Source organism: Podarcis cretensis, assembly GCF_951804945.1.
Source record: "Podarcis cretensis genome assembly, chromosome: 16".
NCBI lineage: Eukaryota > Metazoa > Chordata > Lepidosauria > Squamata > Lacertidae > Podarcis > Podarcis cretensis.
In genome coordinates, this window is record NC_137186.1 from 6,767,244 (window position 1) to 6,787,786 (window position 20,543).

The 20,543-nt window shown below is 46.1% G+C and overlaps 1 long non-coding RNA gene across 1 annotated transcript; it reads right to left on the bottom strand.

The window, feature by feature from the left end:
- Positions 1-5,147: 5,147 nt before the first annotated feature.
- Positions 5,148-19,156, bottom strand: LOC307204639. The gene is made up of 2 exons (XR_013833771.1): positions 18,880-19,156; positions 5,148-5,928 (listed from the first exon to the last, which is right to left on the bottom strand). It is a non-coding gene; the product is annotated as an uncharacterized lncRNA (long non-coding RNA).
- Positions 19,157-20,543: the final 1,387 nt, after the last annotated feature.

Genomic DNA, 20,543 nt, shown 5'->3' on the forward strand with positions numbered 1-20,543 from the left:
TATTCTTGTGGCCTATCATTTGTGAGTCTCTCTCCTTTCTCCCGCCCCAATGGTTTCCTAAGAATATTCTCATTCCTATTATTCTTGCAATTAATTTATTAATCATCTACTGGACCACTGACTCAAGGCGATTTACACGTAAGGTGATTAGAAATGCAAAACAACAAGCCTATTTAAAAAGAAAACCATACAAAGTCATGGTGGAGACCCATTTATCCAGCTGGGAAAACCTGTTGGAACAAAAGCATCTTTAACCGTTTCCAGGAAGTACAGGAAAGGGGTGCCTGTTGTGTCTTGCCAGGAATGCTGTTCTACAGCAGCCACTCTCAAAGCCCTGCTCCAGGTTACTGCTGAGAAAGCTTTTGAGGTGTTTGCAACTTGCAGGAAAGACTCTCCCACATATCACAGTGATCTACTGGGTGTATAATGGGAAAGGCTGTCTCTCAAGTTACCTGGTCTTGAGCTGTATAGGAACATAAGAAATACTTAGATGGATTAGGTCAATAGTCTACCCAGTCCAGCATCCTGTTCTCACAGTGACCAACTAAAGGAAATATGCAAGCAGGAATTATGCTCAGGGACACTCTTCCCTCCTGCAACTTCCAGCTACTGGTTTTCAGAACCATGTTGCTTCTGACAGTGGAGGTAGTTGCAACCAGGGGTGTGGAGAAGATCACCTAAGCCATGGGTAGGCAAACTAAGGCCCAGGGGCTGGATCCGGCCCAATCGCCTTCTAAATCCGGCCCGCAGATGGTCCGGGAATCAGCGTATTTTTATATGAGTAGAATGTGTCCTTTTATTTAAAATGCATCTCTTGGTTATTTGTGGGGCAAAGGAATTCATTCATTTCCCCCCCAAAATACAGTGGTACCTCAGGTTACATATGCTTCAGGTTTCATACGCTTCAGGTTACAGACTCCGCTAACCCAGAAATAGTACCTCGGGTTAAGAACTTTGCTTCAGGATGAGAACAGAAATCGTGCTCCGGCGGTGTGGTGGCAGCAAGAGACCCCATTAGCTAAAGTCGTGCTTCAGGTGGAGAACAGTTTCGGGTTAAGAACGGACCTCTAGAATGATTTAAGTACTTAACCCGAGGTACCACTGTATAGTCCAGCCCCCCCCCCAAAAGGTCTGAGGGACAGTGGACTGGCCCCCTGCTGAAAAGGTTTGCTGATCCCTGACCTAAACCCTTATACATTCCAGCTCAGTCATTGAGATTGCAGCTCAATCATTGAGATTGCCATTCACCAAGCTGGTGGCTCTCATTTGACAACAACAAGAAACCCAAGCCTTTAGTTTTACTCACCCGTTCCTGTTTAATGCTCTGCCATAGATATTCAGCAGATGCCTTCTGTGCCAACTTTAAATGCAAGCTGAAAACTTTACTATTACATGGACAGGCGGAGTCCCCCCAACCCCCAGGCGACCCCTGACAACGTGCTATGGGATTAAAATTGGGCACAACTTTCTTAAATTTCAGATGTAGGGAGACCTTGGCTCAGGCATTGGGCGTTTATCTTTCCCAGTCCCCAGCTGGGGATCTGGGGGACATCAGTGTTATCCAGAATGTGTAGGGATTGGGCTGGCTCTGGAGAACATATGTTCAAGCAGAGAGTCCACCCCCCATTTCACCGCCACTGGAGGGGAGAGCAATGTCAACCTCTCGGCTTATGGCCAATGCCTCCCCTCAAGACCCCTTTAACGGGGAACCCTGGGATCACCGCTTCAAGGGGGTGTGGGTCACTACTTCATGCCCCCCCCTTTTTAGGAAGATAGACTAAAGGATTCTGCCCAAGGCCTGAAACCGCCAAAACCTGTCAATGCAGGAAAATTCCTTTCCGGCCCTTCAACAGCGACCATGACGTAGCAGTGCTTGTGTACCTGTGGAGAAGAGGTTAACCTGCAAGAGAAGACTTAACTGAGGGAGAGGAGGGTGGGAGAAGCTCTGGAGCCAACTGAGGCTTCACAGGTAAGATTCACCTTTTGTTGTGTGGGCAGGGCGGTCCCTCCCCTTACCTGGCCAATCCCCTAGCAACGCCTCCCCAGGCAGAATTGGGCGATTGACTGTGGTAGGCGGAGACCTCCAGGTATCCAGCCTGAGGAGGGTGAAGCCAGCCTGAATGACCAGGAACCACACTGGGATCCGGGGTGTGCGTGTGCACAACCACACAAAAGGCACCCCCCATTTGATGTGGGGAGCGGTCATTACACCAGGCAATTTAGGAAAGATCCTTTCACAATGGTTCATGGGTGTCAGTTTTTAATTTTTATGTGGTTTTTATGGCAGTGTTTTATGTTGCATTGCTGTAGAAAGCTTCAATATATTTTTTATGACATAGCGGTATATAAATATATCTTAAAACTAAATATGGAGAGGCCTGGGATTTGCATCTGTCCTCCAAGCCTGGGGTTCCCCAGTCTTGGACTAAGCAACAAAGGTTTGGCTTTTAAACCTGAACCTTCCCTTTCAAACAGTTGCACAGTCTGAGCAAACACATTGAATGTTTTGCGATGCTGTGGTGTTCCTCCTTGTTAGGTTGATAATGAGGTTGTTGACATCGCTCCAATTTCCTGGAACACCAAACCCTGATGCTTATCTTCTCAACTGTATATCTCTAGTCTTGTTTAAATCTAAACATTAAAGAGGCCTTTCTCTCCTCCCCGCTCCAAAAAAGTATTAAAGGGGAAGAAGTAGCATTGAAAATTTCTGCAGAAAGATTAAGTTCATCCCCCATTCGTAATTTAAATAACCGACAGGGTTTCCCCCTCCTGTCCTTCTGTGATAACCTAACTCTGATGCCTGTGGTGGCTACTTCATTCTCACTTTGCCTCCAAAGCCTCACTTCCACTCGCCACTCCCTACCACCCACCACCTGGTGCCAGCCCTGTGTACAGTCTAGACACTGATATGTGGTATTGAATCCATCAGGGCAAATGGGGCACTGCCTCACCAACCTTTCTCAGCCCTCAGCAACTCTGAAAATATTTGCTGCCTTACCATCACACAGAGCGTGATGCTGCCTGTCATCCCCTCTGGCTCCTCCTACTCCTGGTGGCCTCTCTGTCTGACCAGTCCCAATGGGCAGCACCAGGTGCCACTCGCTTTCTGCTATGCCTCCCATCAGAAGAGAATGCCTGAGCTGTGCCACTGCTATGACTCTGTCTGGGACCAGGAGTCGGATTCGTCTTGACCAGGTGGTTGTGAAATCCGCTCCACTTCCCAGTGGGGAGGAATTGCGGTGGACCGTGTGGCCTCCCACTCCCCACCAGGGGCAGGGGACTTTGTCCCCCATTGCCTGGGGGATCCTGGCCATGTCAGAGCCCGGCCAGCCAATCTCCTGGCCGGGGGTGTGTGGCCAGGGCCATTTAAACTGAGGAGCAAGCCAGAGGACTTCCTCTTTGGCTTGCTTCCTCAATCACCCGCCCTCCTCCCTATTTTGCAGGTTAGGCAATGGCCTTGCTATGGACTTCGGTTGGTTGCCTTGGTTGTCCAAGGGGCCTGGTAGGAATTTTTCCACTTGGCATATTGGCATTGGCCACTTGGTTTTCACCTAGGTTGTAGCAATCGTCACAACTTTGTTAGGGTTGCGGTTAGGCATTGTTTGACCTTATGTGGGGGAGGTGAGGTGTGGCCATCACCTCCATGCTTAAGGGTATTCCGCCAAAAGTATCCAGGGGTGTTGATCTTGTCCGAAGCCCGGTTGGGGGCTAGGGCCTTGACATGACCCCAATGGGATTACCAAGGGGAGCTTAAGTTGGTTTGCATCGACAGGGCTCCCCCCACTGGTGGTTTACCCTTACCGGACTTCCTGCACAGGGGCAGGAGTCAGATATAGTTGGGTCCAACCAATGGCTAAGCCAATACCGCTCACATTCTGTAATTCAATAAAGTTGTGGCCAAAATTTGCCCAATAACATAAACCTAATATCTGTGTCCTTGTGTGAGTTATTTCCAACGAGGGGGTGGCTGCGGGGTCTTGACACGCAAGCCAGTGTTCCCTGCAAGCCCAACTCAAGAATGTGGCACTGCCATGGTTATTCTGAGGACTCCATTTCAGAAGACCCTGGAAGACCTGGATCACCCTCAATCTGTTGCAGTAGGAGGCTTTGCCCCTTTAAGTAGAGAAGAATGTCGCACCATGTGTGGTGGTGCTCACAATTCATCTGTACCTAGTGAGCAAGGGTTCAGTTTCAGCTTATTCTTCACTGGAACAACTTCAGAGCTCTCTGTTTCCCTTTGCACAAGCCTGCATCCAGGCTGACTTATATCCTGCCTTGCCTTGTGTCCAGCCTGAGTGCCACTTTGTTTTGCAACTTGTTTGCCTCACTGCAAAGTAGGACACTGTCATCGCTCCCGGCTAGAAGTGCAATGGATCTGGAGGCTGGCGAGTTGTTTTTTAACAACTTCTCTAGAGCAGGGGTCAGCAAACTTACCACGCCTCGGCCAGTGTCTTCAGTGCCAATTGCACGGCAGACCGGAGGATGGGGGAGCGCATGCCCATATGCATGCACACACGCTATTTCCCGCGCACTTCCGGGTTGGAGGAGCACCGGAAATAGCTTGCGCGCATGTGCACAGGCCTCCTCTGACCTGGCTGTGCACCGGAAATAATGCCTGCACATGTGCAAAGAACGGCTGTGCGTGCGCAAATAACACTTGTGCATGCGCACAAGCTATTTCTGGTGCTCCTCCAACCCAGAAGTGAGCAGCAGTGCAGCGCCGGTAAGAGTGGGTGGTGATAGTGGGCAGCGGGGGTGGTCGCAGGCCAGATAAACGAGTCCCTCGGGCTTTCTCCGGCCCATGGGCTTTAGTTTGGGGATCCCTGCTCTAGAGTATAACAATGTGCACTTGGAGATGGAATTCCATTTGTCAGGATAAGAGAAGTAGCCACCCATCCACCCAATTCTACCTGCAGAAGCTGACAAATGTCAGGTGGGATGTCTGCCCACCTCACACACCTTCACCCTCTGTTGTCTGAGGCAGCTTCCTCACTGCCTAATGGCAGGGACAGTCCTGACAAAGCCAAAGGAAACTTCCAGAAGGCCTGTGGCCAAGCCCAAGACACTATGTGCATTGTAGCATCTAGGAACCGTGATGGAAACAAGAGATTCAGGGGAAATAAAACAGAAGACAAGTGGAACATACATAATTTCTGAAGTTTTATTGTTGCTGCATTAGGAGATTGAAACACTGAGTATGTCTGTAGCCAGCATAATGCCGATCAGATGTGGCTGGATTTGGTGCACACCAGAAGTTGTTGCTCTCATTAGTCCCATCCAGCATGGTTAAAGGATGATGGGTGTTGTAGTCCAACACGAACTGTATGGTGCCATTTTGGCTATGCTATGAACCTCTGCTGGTTTTATACTATGAGGTTCTATGAATAATGTTGGGAAGTGGAGTTTGTTGAAGTTGCAAAAGAACTACAGTTTCCTGTGGAACGACAGTTTCAGCCTTTAAGTGTAGAATACATGCAAAGAAAGGAATCACTAAAGAACTGTAACAACGACACGAAGAAAAACAATGACCTGCAATTATATAACACGAGAAGGGAAGAACATAACGCAATTAGAGTGTGGAGGCGGGGAAAAGGCTTCAGGCATCTAATGTGGTACAGCTGATAATCCAGAAAGTAGTCAAACTGGGACTGCAAATTATGCCCTTCTCCTCTCAGCTGCTGAGACTGAGACATACAGGACTGCTGATGGAGTTCCTTTAGCATTTCTTCACTGGGGGGCAACCCCGCTGGATGGGGATCTGAGCCCTAGGAGCGCAGCAGGAAGAATAGGAATACCGGGTGACCCAACAGCATTGGTTGGGTCTGCTGACATAATAGACCAGTCTTGGACTGGGCCTCCGGCAACAGCAGCACCCACGACCTCTGCAGCAGCGACAACAGCTCATCTTTAGAGAGGAGAAGGGTAAACCTGGAAAGAAAGATTGGGAAGGAGAGTTACAGAGAGTTGAATTAGGCCAAGCAGGGTGCTATTAGGTAAAGGTAAATGGACCCCTGACCATTAGGTTCAGTCGTGACCGACTCTGGGGTTGCGGCGCTCATCTCACTTTATTGGCCGAGGGAGCCGGCATATAGCTGGCCAGCATGACTAAGCCGCTTCTAGCGAACCAGAGCAGCGCACGGAAACGCTGTTTACCTTCCCACCGGAGCAGTACCTATTTATCTACTTGCACTTTGGGACTTCCGGTCGGCGCCAGCGCTTAATGGTGGCTCTCTCCCCGATCTCCGGAGAGAGGGCTGCTTCACAAGTTCGGGTCTGACCGCTACGGCGAAGCGGGGACCCCTAAAATCACAGGCGTGGAAGCTTGTGAACAAGGAGACTCGGTGGGCACCTTTTGCGCCCCCCTTTACTGCAAAAGAGCCTTTTTAAAGGCTCCGGAGGAGCATCGGGGGATCGTGCGGTGCTGAGAGTCGCTACCCAGCCCGTGAAGTGAAGCCGCGTCGCCATAAGCGGAGAGCGCCGATTCCTTCCTGAAATCTGGACTGAAATTGAAATACCCGTAAGTAGGATTGGGAAACCTACTGGGATTACAAAAAAAAAAAATAATAAAAAAAAATGTTTGAAATTTGGCTGAAAACGGGGTTGGAAAATAAAGGAAGTCTGCCTCCCCCGGTTTGCATGGCTTTTAAAGCAACGGAACTGGAAAGCTGCAATTGAAGGAAAAGTAACTTTGAACTTTTGAATTACCTAACTTTGGCATTGAACTTTAACTACCCCTCCAGCAAGCAGGAGCAGGGGGGGAAGAAAAGGAAATTTGGCTTAACCTGCGTGAGAGGAAATTTAAGTGATTAATTTCTGCTGTCTCTGACTCTGGGAACGGACTGCCTGGGTGAAGCGCTTTGACAGGAACTGTCTGATAGAACCTGCTGCAAAGCGGAGAGCTTAAATAGATACAATTTTTGGGACTTTACAGATACAATTTTTGGGACTTTACAGAAATAAATACCGTTGCAATTGGAAGACTGAAAGCTCTTTCTCCAAGAGGGCTTTTGGTTTCTTTGTTTCTTCTGCTTATTGGATATAATGTACTGCTCCCTCTAGAGGGCTGAAAGGCTACAGTTTGTAACATAGACTGTCAAATAAAAACAAGTCACTGGATTTTTCCACTTAAGAGCTGTTCCTGTGGGAACGACCTTGGGACATGAGTGGTCCCGCGAAGACATAACAACAAGATCTAAGGCTAAAGTTGCACAAAAGAAAAGAGGCTCAATATCAGGCTTAGCTGGACAGGAGAAAGGAATAAACGCATTCATGGAATCAGTGACTCAAGCATTACTCAAAATAAATGAATCTTTAGAAAATCTGACCAAGCAGAGCACGGAGAATACCAAACAACTGACAGAACTTACAACAAAATTGGACTTGAATACAAAAAGTATTACATCTAACACAGAAACCATAAATAGATTGGTTCAAGAAAACGCTACAATTCGAAAAATTGCAGAAGAGGCTAAAGCCACTGCTGAAAACACACAGGAAAGTTTAATACCAGTCTGCAAGAAGTTGGACCAACATGAGGCGGCCTTGTCTTTGTGGGAGATGCAGAGGAAAGAGAGGAATTTGAGACTTAGGCTGGTCCCTGAAAGTGAAGGGGACAACCTAGTGGACTTTCTCACAAAAGAATTATCAGAATTTTGGCAGGTAAATTCAGAGGAAGATGACTTTAAGATAACAACCGCCTTCAGACTGGGCAGAAGGCAAGGCAGAAAGATCCCAAGGGATTGTCTGATAACTCTGAGATCCAAAGAGGAAAGAGATAAAATTCTAAATTTACATTATCAGAGAACCCTTCAGATTGGAAATGCTTCTGTTCAAATTTACAAGGACATCCCAAAATACATTCTGGAGGTAAGAACTTATTTTAAGAATCTGGTTGACCTGCTGAAGAAGAATAACATACCTTTCAGGTGGGAATTTCCACAAGGCTTGTCTTTTAACTTCAAAGGAAAAAAAGTCAAAATAAGAACAGTGCAAGATAAAGAACAATTCCTAGACAGAAACGAGGAGGACCTTGTGAAAGGAGTGCTTGACTCGACCTCTGATACAGACCTTGGAAACTTGACATTTGGACTGAAATCACCTATGGAAGAAGAACAGCTGCAGGGAACAGCTGGAGGGAACTAACTAATAATGTTTCTGCAATTTTTAACCTGGAACTGTAGTGGGCTCAACCTTCCCAGAAAAAGGCGTGAGGTCTTTCATATTTTGAAAAGAGAACAATTGGATTTGATATGTATACAAGAAACCCACATAACAAGGGCACACAGAAGATTACTTATAAATAAAAGATTAGGACAGGAATTTATCTCATCAGATAAAGTTAAGAAAAGAGGAGTGGTGATCTATGCAAAGGAAAAATTGGCCCCAAAATTGATCTTTAAAGATGAACATGGAAGAACTTTGGCAACTGAGATACAAATCCAAGGAGAAAAACTTTTGATAGTTGGCATCTATGCACCAAATGAAGGGAAGGCAGAATTTTACAAGAAATTGCATGAGACATTAATGGACTATTTGGATCATAAGGTGATTTTACTAGGAGATATGAATGGCGTGGTCTCTACAAACATGGATAAAGCACAAAGACAGGTGGTCTCTAAAGACGGGAGACTACCTAAGACCTTCTTTGAAATGACTGAAAATATAGATTTGATTGATATCTGGAGAACAAGAAACCCTCTTGAGAGAGAGGGAACATTCTTTTCAGAGGCACAAATGACATGGACAAGAATAGATCAAATATGGATTACTAGTGGAATGGCTCCAAGGATAAAAAAGGTGGAAATCTGCCCAAAGACATGCTCCGACCATAACGCAGTGAAGATGGAAATGAAACTAACAACAGCTGGATCCTTCAGATGGAGAATGAATGACACCCTATTCAGAGAGGTGGAGATTTACAAAAAGGCCCAAAAAACCTTGAAGGACTACTTTGAGATAAATCTGAGGACAGAGGTTGAGAAAAGAGTGATTTGGGACGCAAGTAAGGCCGTGATGCGAGGTTTTCTGATACAACAGAACTCTTTAAAGAGAAAGAAACAAAATGAAAGGAAGGATAATGTGGTGGGATAATGAGCAGCTTGTGCGTTAAAGCTGGATCCCTCAGAGCTCACTCTGTGTAGTGAAACCCTGCCTTGAGAAGAGCCCTTGAGCATGGCTCCCTCAGTCGCTGGTAGAATCTGACAGTGGGCGTTTGCGGAAACGTTTCCAACATAAGAGCTGTTTCACAGACATGCGCCTCCTGGATTCCCTGCGTGACAGCTTCCGGCGGGGGGTGGGAGTCCTTATGGGCTGTTCTGATACCCCCTCGCTGTTCTCACTGGAAGTATCCCAGAGCCTCCCCTCCGACTCCCTTTCCTTTGGAGCTCCCGCACTCCCCCTACTGGTTCCCTCTTCTCCTGAAGAAGAGGCTCTCCTATTCTGCTGAAGCCTTCTCACCACCTGTCCTTCCGATGGCAGTTCCCTGACATCCACCTCCCCCCCAGGGCCCCCTTCACCCCCTCCCGCCTCTTCTCTTACTGGCGGCGAGGACGGAAATCCCTGGAAGGAACTCCCCTCATCCTCCGAGGATTCAAACACTTCTAACCACGGCCTACCGCCTCTTTCCCCCTCTTCCTCTCCTTCGTCGGAATCTGTTTCCACCTCCACTTCCGACTCTGGGAACCCTTCAAATTCCCCTTCCTCATCTGTAGTCCCGAAGTGCTCCCTCCTAAACCTTGCCACTGGTTGTGGTTTACTTGGGAAACGCCGATGAAACGTTTCTATTAAAATCTCGTCCTTGACTTCCTCTGCCGGTACCCATGCGTTTTCTGACTCTTCCTCCCCCTCCCATTCTACCAAGTATTCCACCTGATTCCCCTTCCACCTGGAATCAATGATCCCTGCCACATCCATGTTGCGTTCCCTCTCTTCTATGACGGGTGTCCGGGTGACCTCCCTCTCACGTTCCCCCCACTCACACCCCTCTCTGTAGGGCGACAGTAATGACCTGTGAAATACTGGGTGCAATTTCATGTGACTGGGCAATCGGAGTTTGAATGCTACTGGGTTGACCTGCTGTATGACCTCAAAGGGTCCCAATCGTTTGGGTCTCAATTTCTTACACCCTCCCTTGAACGGCAGTCCTTGGGTGGATAGCCACACCCGGTTACCCACCCTTATGGTTTCGCCTTCCCTCCTATTTCTGTCAGCTTGCTTCTTATATTCTTCTTTGGCTTTCTCTAAGTTGAGTTGGAGCTGACGGTGGATCGCTTCCATCTCTTCAACAAAATTTTCCGCTGCAGGTACACTCCACCTTCCCCCGCCCTCTCCTGGAAACGCCCGAGGATGACACCCATAATTGGCTAGAAAGGGACTCACCCCTGTGGACGCGTTCTCCGCGTTGTTGTAGGCAAATTCTGCCAGAGGTAACCAGTCCACCCAATCAGCTTCTCTGTCCTTTACATAACACCTCAGATATTGTTGCAAAACCCCGTTTGCCCTTTCTGCTTGCCCATTTGTTTCTGGGTGCCTGGCGGTGGAAAAACTTACCTCCACATGCAACATGCTCATTAGTTTCCTCCAGAACCTAGAAGTAAATTGTTTTCCGTTCTTTTCCTCAAACCCCCCTGCGTTTTCACCTGTCTCCCTGAGTTCCCTAAGTTTCTCTTGGGCATATTCATCGTTTTCAATACCCTCTACCAGTTCTCTTTGCCCCACCAATGCCGCCCCACAAACCCAGTGGTCCTCTGAGATGATATGTCTTTCTTCCGCCCCTCCTTCCCCCTCCAAGTACTCAGGTTTTCTGGAGAGAGCGTCCGCCCTGACATTCTCAGCCCCTGGCACGTAGCAAATCTCAAAATTGAACTTGGAGAACTCTTGCGCCCATCTTACTTGTCTCTGGTTCAACACTCGGGCTGTTCTCCAGTATTCTAGATTTTTGTGGTCTGTCCGTACTTGAACCTTGTGTTGCGCTCCAATCAACAGGTGTCTCCATCTCTTGAACGCTTCGTGGACAGCGAGTAATTCTCTGTCGTACACTGTATAATTCCTCTCAGACTTGTTCAATTTCCTCGAGAAGAAGGCACACGGCTTCCATTCCGACGTATTCGCTCCTGGCTGCAGAAGCACGGCCCCCACCGCTCTGTCAGACGCGTCGGTTTCCACCCTCATCGGCTGCTGCAGATCCACGTGTAAAAGTTGTTCTTCCGAAGCAAACGCCCTCTTTAAACTTTCGAAAGCTCGCTGCGCTTCTTCCGTCCAGACAAATTTCTTCTTACTGCTGAGACAATCCGTGATGGGGGCTGTTAAATGGGCGAAGTTCTTGATGAACTTCCGATAGAAGTTTCCGAACCCCAAAAACCTCTGCACATCTTTCTTAGTTTTCGGTGACCTCCATTCCAGCACTGCTTGCACCTTGCTAGGATCCATGGCCAGCCCCTTGTCCGACAACCGGTACCCAAGGAATTCCACCTCCCTGGCGTGAAACTGACACTTCTCCAGTTTCACCCACAGCTGGTTTTCTTGCAGTTTGCTCAGTACTTCTCTTACATCTCGCACATGCTGCTCTTCATCCTCTGAGTACACCAGCACATCGTCCAAGAACGCAGCGCAGTTCTTGTACAGCAATGGTCCTAGTACGTGATTAATAAATGATTGAAATACTGCGGAACCCGCCTGGAGGCCGAAAGGCATAACGCAGTACTCAAATGCCCCCAAGGGGGTGAACATAGTGGTTTTCCACTCATCTCCCTTTCTCATACGTATCAGGTTATACGCCCCCCTCAGGTCCAGCTTGGTAAAAATCTTCCCTTTTCTCACCCGGGTCAGAATGTCATCGATTCTGGGCATAGGGAAGGTCACGGGTTCGGACACTGCGTTTAGGGCCCTGAAATCCACAATTAATCTCGGTTTGTCCGAGTTTTTTTTGTCTACAAAGAACACTGGGCTACCCCCCACCGCTCGTGACTCCCTGATGAACCCACGCTTGAGGTTTTTGTCAATAAACTCCCTTAGCTCCTGCATCTCTCTGTCAGACATTGCATACACCTTGCCCACTGGCAATTGCGCTCCTGGAAGTAAGTTGATTTGGCAGTCAAAGGCTCTGTGCGGGGGTAGTTTATCTGCTTCCCTTTCGCTGAAGACGTCGGCAAAATCTGCATATTGTCGTGGTACCCTACCTTGTTCCATTGCTTCTATCTTTGCTAACGTGGCCTGAGTGCCTGCTTGGCCCCCTTTTTCTGTGCAGTGTCCCATACAATGTGCTGACCCAAAGGAAACCACTCTCTGATGCCATCCCACAAGCGGATCATGCAGCGCTAGCCAGCTCATCCCCAAAATGATGGGCGCTCCTCCCAACGTGGCTATATTAAACGCTATCCGTTCCGTGTGTCTTGCCACCCTCATTGTCATGGGGACCGTCTGCTGGTCTACTTCTCCCCCCAACAGCGCCCTCCCATCAATCGTGGTCACCTGCAGGGGATTTTTTAAAGGAATGGTTTGTATCTGATGGGCGGCTGCAAACTCCTTACTCATAAAGTTGCAGGAGCTGCCTGAGTCTAATAGCGCCTTCACTTTTAGTGGGTGTCCGTTTGCCAGCTCCAGCAATACCTCTATTACAAGAGCTGGTCTTGGGGGTTCTGGCGTGGGCACATTTACTGTTCCTTGGCCTGGCTGCTGTACCCCGTCGGTGGCAGCCAGGCGTTGGCTTTTACTTGCTCCTTAGCTCCTTCTCCCTCCTCCCCAACAGCTCCCGCCATTCCTTGCCATTCCTTTCTTTGCGGACAAACTCTGGCAAAATGACCTGGCTGTTGGCAGAGAAAACATTTCTTGGCGCCTTTCCCCTCCTTCTTCCGCCCTTCACTGGGGTTTGAAATTGCGCGCGCGCGCGCTGTTCCGATTTCCATCGGCTCTGCTGGCAGAGAAGGCTGCTCTGGCATCTCTGGAATGCGGAAATCCCTCCAACGCTCCCCTTTCCCTTCCCGCTTCTCCAAGGCTCTGGCCTCCTGGCGTGACCCTATGGCCAGCGCTGATTTAGTCAGAAGGTCCATAGACTCCGCCCTGGGCCCCCGGGAAAGTTCGTCTTTCACTGCCGAAGATAGTCCTTCTTCGAACAGCATTTGTATCGGTTCCGCTGACAAATCCCATCCTAATTTATGGATCAACATGGTGAACTCAGTCCAGTACTCACGGACAGATCGGTTCCCTTGTTTACACGCCATTAACTGCTTGCGCGCCACTCCCTGCTCAATCTCGCTGGAAAACATCAGATCCATGGCGCGAAAAAACTTCCTTGTGTCCCTTAGGGCTTCATTATTGGCTGCCATTAGTGGCCTCACCCAATCCCGGGCTGTGCCTTCGAGATGCCCAATCACAAAACCAACCCTCGAATCCTCATCAGGAAAATCATCAAACTGCAGATTGAGGGCATATTGCATCTCTGTCCTGAAGGCTTGATAATTCCTGGGATCACCCCCAAACTTCTGCACCAGTCCTGGCACTTTCCTCGAGAGCTGGGCGGCTTTCCCCTTTTCTGCATCATGAGCCCTCCTCTCCTCCAGCCTCGCCGTTTGCAGAGCTAACTGTACCTCCAACATCCTGTACCTTTCTTCCAGGCTAGGACCGGCTGCAGCTGCTCCCCCATCTCCTCCTCCGGCTGGGTTGCTCATGATGCCTCTCTTTGCACAAGCTGCTTTCAGGGACTGTCAGATTGCTGTGGTGGGATAATGAGCAGCTTGTGCGTTAAAGCTGGATCCCTCAGAGCTCACTCTGTGTAGTGAAACCCTGCCTTGAGAAGAGCCCTTGAGCATGGCTCCCTCAGTCGCTGGTAGAATCTGACAGTGGGCGTTTGCGGAAACGTTTCCAACATAAGAGCTGTTTCACAGACATGCGCCTCCTGGATTCCCTGCGTGACAGCTTCCGGCGGGGGGTGGGAGTCCTTATGGGCTGTTCTGATACCCCCTCGCTGTTCTCACTGGAAGTATCCCAGAGCCTCCCCTCCGACTCCCTTTCCTTTGGAGCTCCCGCACTCCCCCTACTGGTTCCCTCTTCTCCTGAAGAAGAGGCTCTCCTATTCTGCTGAAGCCTTCTCACCACCTGTCCTTCCGATGGCAGTTCCCTGACAGATAAGATTCTGGAAAAAATAAAAGAAGGAGAAAAGAAACTGAGGTCTAAACCAAAGTCTCATGAAATCCTGAGAGAAATTAAGTTCTACCAAATGCAATATATGGAATTGATGAACCAGGAGATAGAATGGAAAATTAAGCAAATGAGACAGAGGACATTTGAATCAGCGGATAAATGTGGGAAACTTCTAGCATGGCAACTGAAGAAGAGACAGAAACTAAATACAGTCACAAGCTTGGAGGTGGATGGAAAAACATTTTTAAACCAAATGAGATTAGTAATTGCTTTCAGAGTTATTTCAGGAGATTATATGCACAAGGGCTGGAAAATGAAGGAGATATGGAAGATTTTCTTAAGAAATATGGATTACAAAAAATTTCGCAACAAAGTATCTTGATTTTAAATGAGAAAATAACAGACCAAGAAGTGGAGGGTGCCATTCAAAATATGCAACTAGGGAAATCTCCAGGACCAGATGGACTAACCTCCAGATATTATAAAGCATTGAAAGAATGGTTAGTACAGCTGCTTAAGGAGGTTTGTAATGAAATATTAGAGGGGAAAAAGGCACCTGAATCGTGGAAAGAAGCTTTCATCACACTTATACCAAAGACTGAAACTGAAAAAAACCAGATCAAGAACAACCGCCCTATATCACTACTTAATGTGGATTACAAAATATTTGCTGACATTTTAGCAAAAAGACTGAAGAGGGTGTTAATGGAGGAGATTCATAAGGACCAGGCAGGCTTTCTCCCAGGAAGACACTTATCAGATAATGTAAGGAACATAATTGATATTATGGAACTGCTAACTGTAAATATTAACACGAAGGCAGTCTTGATTTTTGTGGACGCGGAGAAAGCCTTTGATAATATCTCTTGGAAGTTCATGAAGAAGAATCTCCATGGGATGGGGTAGGTCAAAGGTTTGAAAATGGTATAAGTGCAATATATTCTGAACAAAAGGCTAAGTTAATTGTAAATAATGTGGTTACTGATGAACTTTCCATAGAAAAAGGGACACGGCAGGGGTGCCCGATATCCCCATTACTTTTTATATCAGTCCTGGAGGTTTTGTTGAACATGATCAGGGGGGACCAGCTGGTAAAAGGAGTTCAGGTCGGAGCTAAACACTATAAATTGAAGGCATTTGCAGATGACCTAGTATTGACTTTACAAGAGCCAGACACTAGTACAAAAAGAGTTTTAGAGTTAATTCAATTCTTTGGTCAGGTGGCAGGATTCAAGTTGAATAAACAAAAAACTAAAGTTCTGGAAAAAAACTTAACAAATGTTGAAAGAGAGAGATTCCAAAATGAAACTGGGTTAATGGTGGCAAAGAAAGTAAAATATTTGGGGATTAACATGACATCTAAAAATGTGAACTTATTTAAAGACAATTATGATAAATGTTGGACAGAGGTAAAGAAAGATCTAGAAATATGGTCGAATTTGAAGCTTTCCTTGTTAGGCCGAATTGCAGTGATCAAAATGAATGTATTGCCTAGAATGTTATTTTTGTTTCAGACATTACAAATTGTGGATAAACTGGATTGTTTCAAGAAGTGGCAGAAAGATATATCTAAATTTATCTGGCAGGGCAAAAAGCCCAGAATAAAATTTAAGATACTTACTGATGCAAAAGAAAGAGGGTGGTTTGCCCTGCCGGATTTGAGACTGTACTATGAATCGGCAGCTTTCTGCTGGTTGAAAGATTGGCTACTTCTTGAGAATGCAGATATTCTGGATTTGGAAGGATTTGATAATAGGTTTGGCTGGCATGCATATTTATGGTACGACAAGGTTAAAGTTCACAAGGGTTTTAAAAACCATATTGTTAGGAAAGCACTATATAATGTTTGGATTCGGTACCAGGATTTGTTGGAAAATAAAACTCCTAGGTGGTTATCACCTATGGAGGCTAAGGAGGTGAAGAAACTTAATATGGAATCCAAATGGCCAAAATATTCTGAAATTTTAGAACAAGAAAGCGGTGAATTTAAATTACAGAGTTTTGAGAAATTAAAGCCCAAGGTGTGAGATTGGCTTCATTATTACCAAATAATGGAAACCTTTAAACAAGACAGGAAAATTGGCTTCCAGGTGGAGAAATCGAAATTGGAAACAGAACTGTTAGAACCCAATACTAAGAATGTATCAAGAATGTACAATTTGTTGCTGGTGGAATACAATAGATGAGACAGTTAAATCAGCCATGATTAAATGGGCACAGGACATTGGACATGACATTATGTTTGCTGACTGGGAACAGTTATGGACCACCAGTATTAAATTCACGGCATGTAATGCCCTAAGAGAAAATATTATGAAAATGATTTACAGGTGGTACATGACCCCAGTTAAGCTTGCGAAGATTTATCATCTGCCCAATAATAAATGTTGGAAATGTAATGAGATTGAAGGTACCTTCTTTCACCTTTGGTGGACCTGCCCAAAGATTAAAGCCTTTTGGGAAATGATTTATAATGAAATTAAGAAGGTACTTAAATGTACTTTTCACAAGAAACCAGAGGCATTTCTCTTGGGCATGGTCGGCCAATTGGTGTCAAGGAAGGATAGGACTTTTTTTATGTACGCCACTACAGCAGCAAGGATCCTTCTAGCAAAGTATTGGAAGACACAAGAACTCCCCACACTGGAAGAATGGCAGACGAAAGTGATTGACTCTATGGGATTGGCAGAAATGACTGGCAGAATCCGCGACCAAGAGAAAGAGACGGTGGAGGAAGATTGGAAGAAATTCAAAGCTTATCTTAAGAACTGTTACAATATTGATGAGTGCTAAAATGTCAAGGGGAAGGAAGATGCAGAATTACAGCTGAAAATGTTTGATGACTTAAGGTGAAATTGAGAAAGATAACAAATTTAAATTTAATTGGCTAAAAGGGTTGCTGAAAAACTGTAAAATAAGGATGCAAAAAGGGTGAGGTATGGGGAAGTCCGAGAAAGGAGGTTTATGAAAATGAGGTTAAGAACTTATATTTGTGTGTTTGTTTGTATTTGTTGACGTTTTTATGTTGTTGTTGTTGTTTTGTTTTAAAATTGGAAAACTAATAAAAATTATTATAAAAATAAAATAAAATATTTATCTACTTGCACTTTGATGTGCTTTTGAACTGCTAGGTTGGCAGGAACCGGGACTGAACAACGGGAGCTCACCCCATCACGGGGATTCGAACTGCCGACCTTCTGATCGGCAAGCCCTTGGCTCTGTGGTTTAGACCACAGCGCCACCCGTGTCCCTTCAGGGTGCTATTACTCTCCGCTAAATCCCCAAGTGACTCATTCAGTTCCCCTGACCACTAGTTCTATGTCTTGACATGTTGCCCTTGCCTCCATCTCAAAGTTCAAACAACCACAGAGAAATCTTTAATTCCTGCCCATATAGCTTGTCCCAAGAGATAAGAAAAGTTTGTTCCTGTTTCAAAGCAGCTACCCTTTCTTCTTCCAAGTTACATGGAACCAGGCAGAGGGCCTTCTCGGTAGTGGCACCCGTCCTGTGGAACGCCCTCCCACCAGATGTCAAAGAGAAGAACAACTACCAGACTTATAGAATACATCTGAAGGCATCCCTGTTTAGGGAAGCTTTTAATGTTTAACAGATCACTGTATTTTAATACTTTGTTGGAAACTGCCCAGAGTGGCTGGGGAAACCCAGCCAGATGGGTGAGGTATAAACAATAAACAATATAATAATAATAATAATAATAATAATAATAATAATAATTTCAAGAGCCAGTGGGGTGGGGTGGATAGAGTGTTGGACTAAGACCTAGGAGACTAGTGTTCTTGTCCCCACTCAGACATGAAGCTGGTCTAGACATTGTATCAGTGTGGATAAAATGGGGAGAGGGAAAACCATGTATGTCAACTTGGGCTACTTGGATGAAAGGTGAGATATGAATGTAATAAAAATAAAATCCCAGGGTTACACCCAACTCAGTCCACTGAAACAAATGGACCCAAGTTAGGCATGTCTGTAACTCTGGATGAGTCTACTATGAGTAGCAAAAGCATTGGCTACAGCCCCTATATTCCAATGCTCTCAGGGATGGTGGGAATCTAATAGTACCTGGAGGGACACAGGTTCCCCATACTTGACCTATTCTTTCAACAAGATTATTTTTGGCCCTGGTATGGGACAAAATGGAAATGAGACAGAGCTGAGGGACAGCCTCCCTCTTGACAACAAATAGTGAACACTGAAAAAGCACTTGCTTTCCCAGAGAAGACAACTTGAATTTAAGAATTTGCAAAAAGAACTGACAATGAAGGAATTGTGAAGATAAGATGGCGTCCGGCACGTTTCCACTGCGCCACTGGACGTTCGTGCCGATCGAAAATAACTTCAGCTCCCTTGGCTCTCTTACTTAGCAGAGTTCACGCAGCGGGGAAAAACTGTTGCCTTGTGTGGGTAAGAAATTCAGACTGAAAGCAGGCTTCCTTTCTAATCTCCAACAGTCTTTAATGAGTAGCACAACAACATAAATCAGCCCGGCGAATTGGCTGGCATCCTTCCGCTTCTCCATCAAAAGCGAAAGAACTAACACACACAGAGAAAGGCTCCCGTATGTGAACATAACCACGCCTCAGAATGTGAGACGTCACTCAGAACTATTTAACCCTGTAAGTTCTGATTCTCCTCACAGGAATGTATGAAGGAATCAAGGGACGACCAAATTCCATCAAACATATATTTTCCCTGCATCAAAAGAGATCAGCAAAATCAGCTTACCTTGGCCAACTTTGGAAGTGCTCAAGAAGTTCTAACGAATGAGTGAAGAGCCTGTGGACCAGGGACCTTTTATATGGCACAGCAAACACTTCCTAGAGGAAGTGATGTAGCTCCAAAAAGCCACTAATTCTTGATGAAAGGCTCATATCCTCTCTGGTTTGCTACCTTCCAGTTTAAGATACTTGACTTGATCAATATATCTCATTAAATATCTCTCATTAATTAAAAATGTGGGTGATTAATGCTATCCCAGTTTAATACACTGATGATTTTGACATCGAAGTGGAACGCACTTAGAGAAGTATGTAAGAATGATGCAGTATAACATCAGGTGAGTTGCTCAATGGGTCCCATCAACTGAAGCCTCTTGCAGATGACGCAGTGCTTGGAATAAACTATGTAATTGAGTTCACTGAATTAGTTCACAAAACCTTTGGACTACAATGGTACCTTGGTTTGCAACCGTTTTGGATTACAACCACGTCAAACCCTGAAGTGTGTGTCCCTTTTGGGGGATTACAACCCATTTTTTCCCCCAGAGGGTTGGAGGAGCACCAGAAATAGCTTGTGGGCATGTGCATGGGCCTCCTCTGACCCAGACGGGCACCAGAAATAACACTTGCACATGCGCAAATAATGCCTGTGCATGCACACAATCTATTTCCGGTGCTTCTCCAACCCAGAAGTGGGCAGCCAAAGCAGCACAGCACCAGTAAGAGCAGGTGGTGGGGGTTGCCGCGGGCCGGATAAAGGAGTGCCTTGGGTCTTATCCGGCCCACAGGCCTTAGTTTGGGGACCCCTGGTCCACTCCATACACAAATGCATTCATTCAAATTGGATGAACACTTGGAAAAGGCTGGGGCCACGTATGAAATGCAGCAGTGATTCATGTGGAATCTGAGAAACATATCTTCTGCCTGATCATTTGGAGCATCATAAAATGCCATCTCACCTTCTGAAGGCTGGTAGTAGGCGTGATGAGATGGACATATTGCAACATGAGTGCATGATCTGACCACTGGGAAATGTCATCTTAAAGAATAACAGCAATTAGGATGCAAGGGAGAGCAGAATCCATATTAGGTCACAGGGTTTCCTTCCAGGTGACGTGGCAATGGCAACTGAACTAGCTGGTAAAAAAAAAAAGGGAGAAAAATTAATGGAGGTGCAAACATCTATCAGTATCTATTAGTGAGATCTAAATGGAACTGCCAAGTTCAAAGGCAGTGTAAGAACATTAGAAGAGCCAAAATATGCAGGGATTTATGATTTGTAAAAAGAACTATGGAAAGAGAAGTTGGGAAGTCATTGATATCTTAAGGATGTAAAAATGAGTACAGTGGTACCTCGGTTTAAGAACAGCCCTGTTTACAAACTATTTGGTATATAGTTCAAAACTGGAAGAAGTGTTCTGGTTAGCAAACTTTACCTCGGTCTACGAATGGAAGCCGAACGGTGGAAGGACACTGGTGGTGGGAGGCCTCATTAGGGAAAGCACGCCTCAGTTTAAGAATGGCTTTGGTTTAAGAATGGACTTCCGGAACGGATTACCAGTAAGTTCGTAAACCGAGGTACCACTGTACTTTAAACTGTAAAACAGATTATCAAGAATGTATAAAAATTTGGCGAATGCTTGTTGGCGATGTGGAGGAAATAACAGTGAC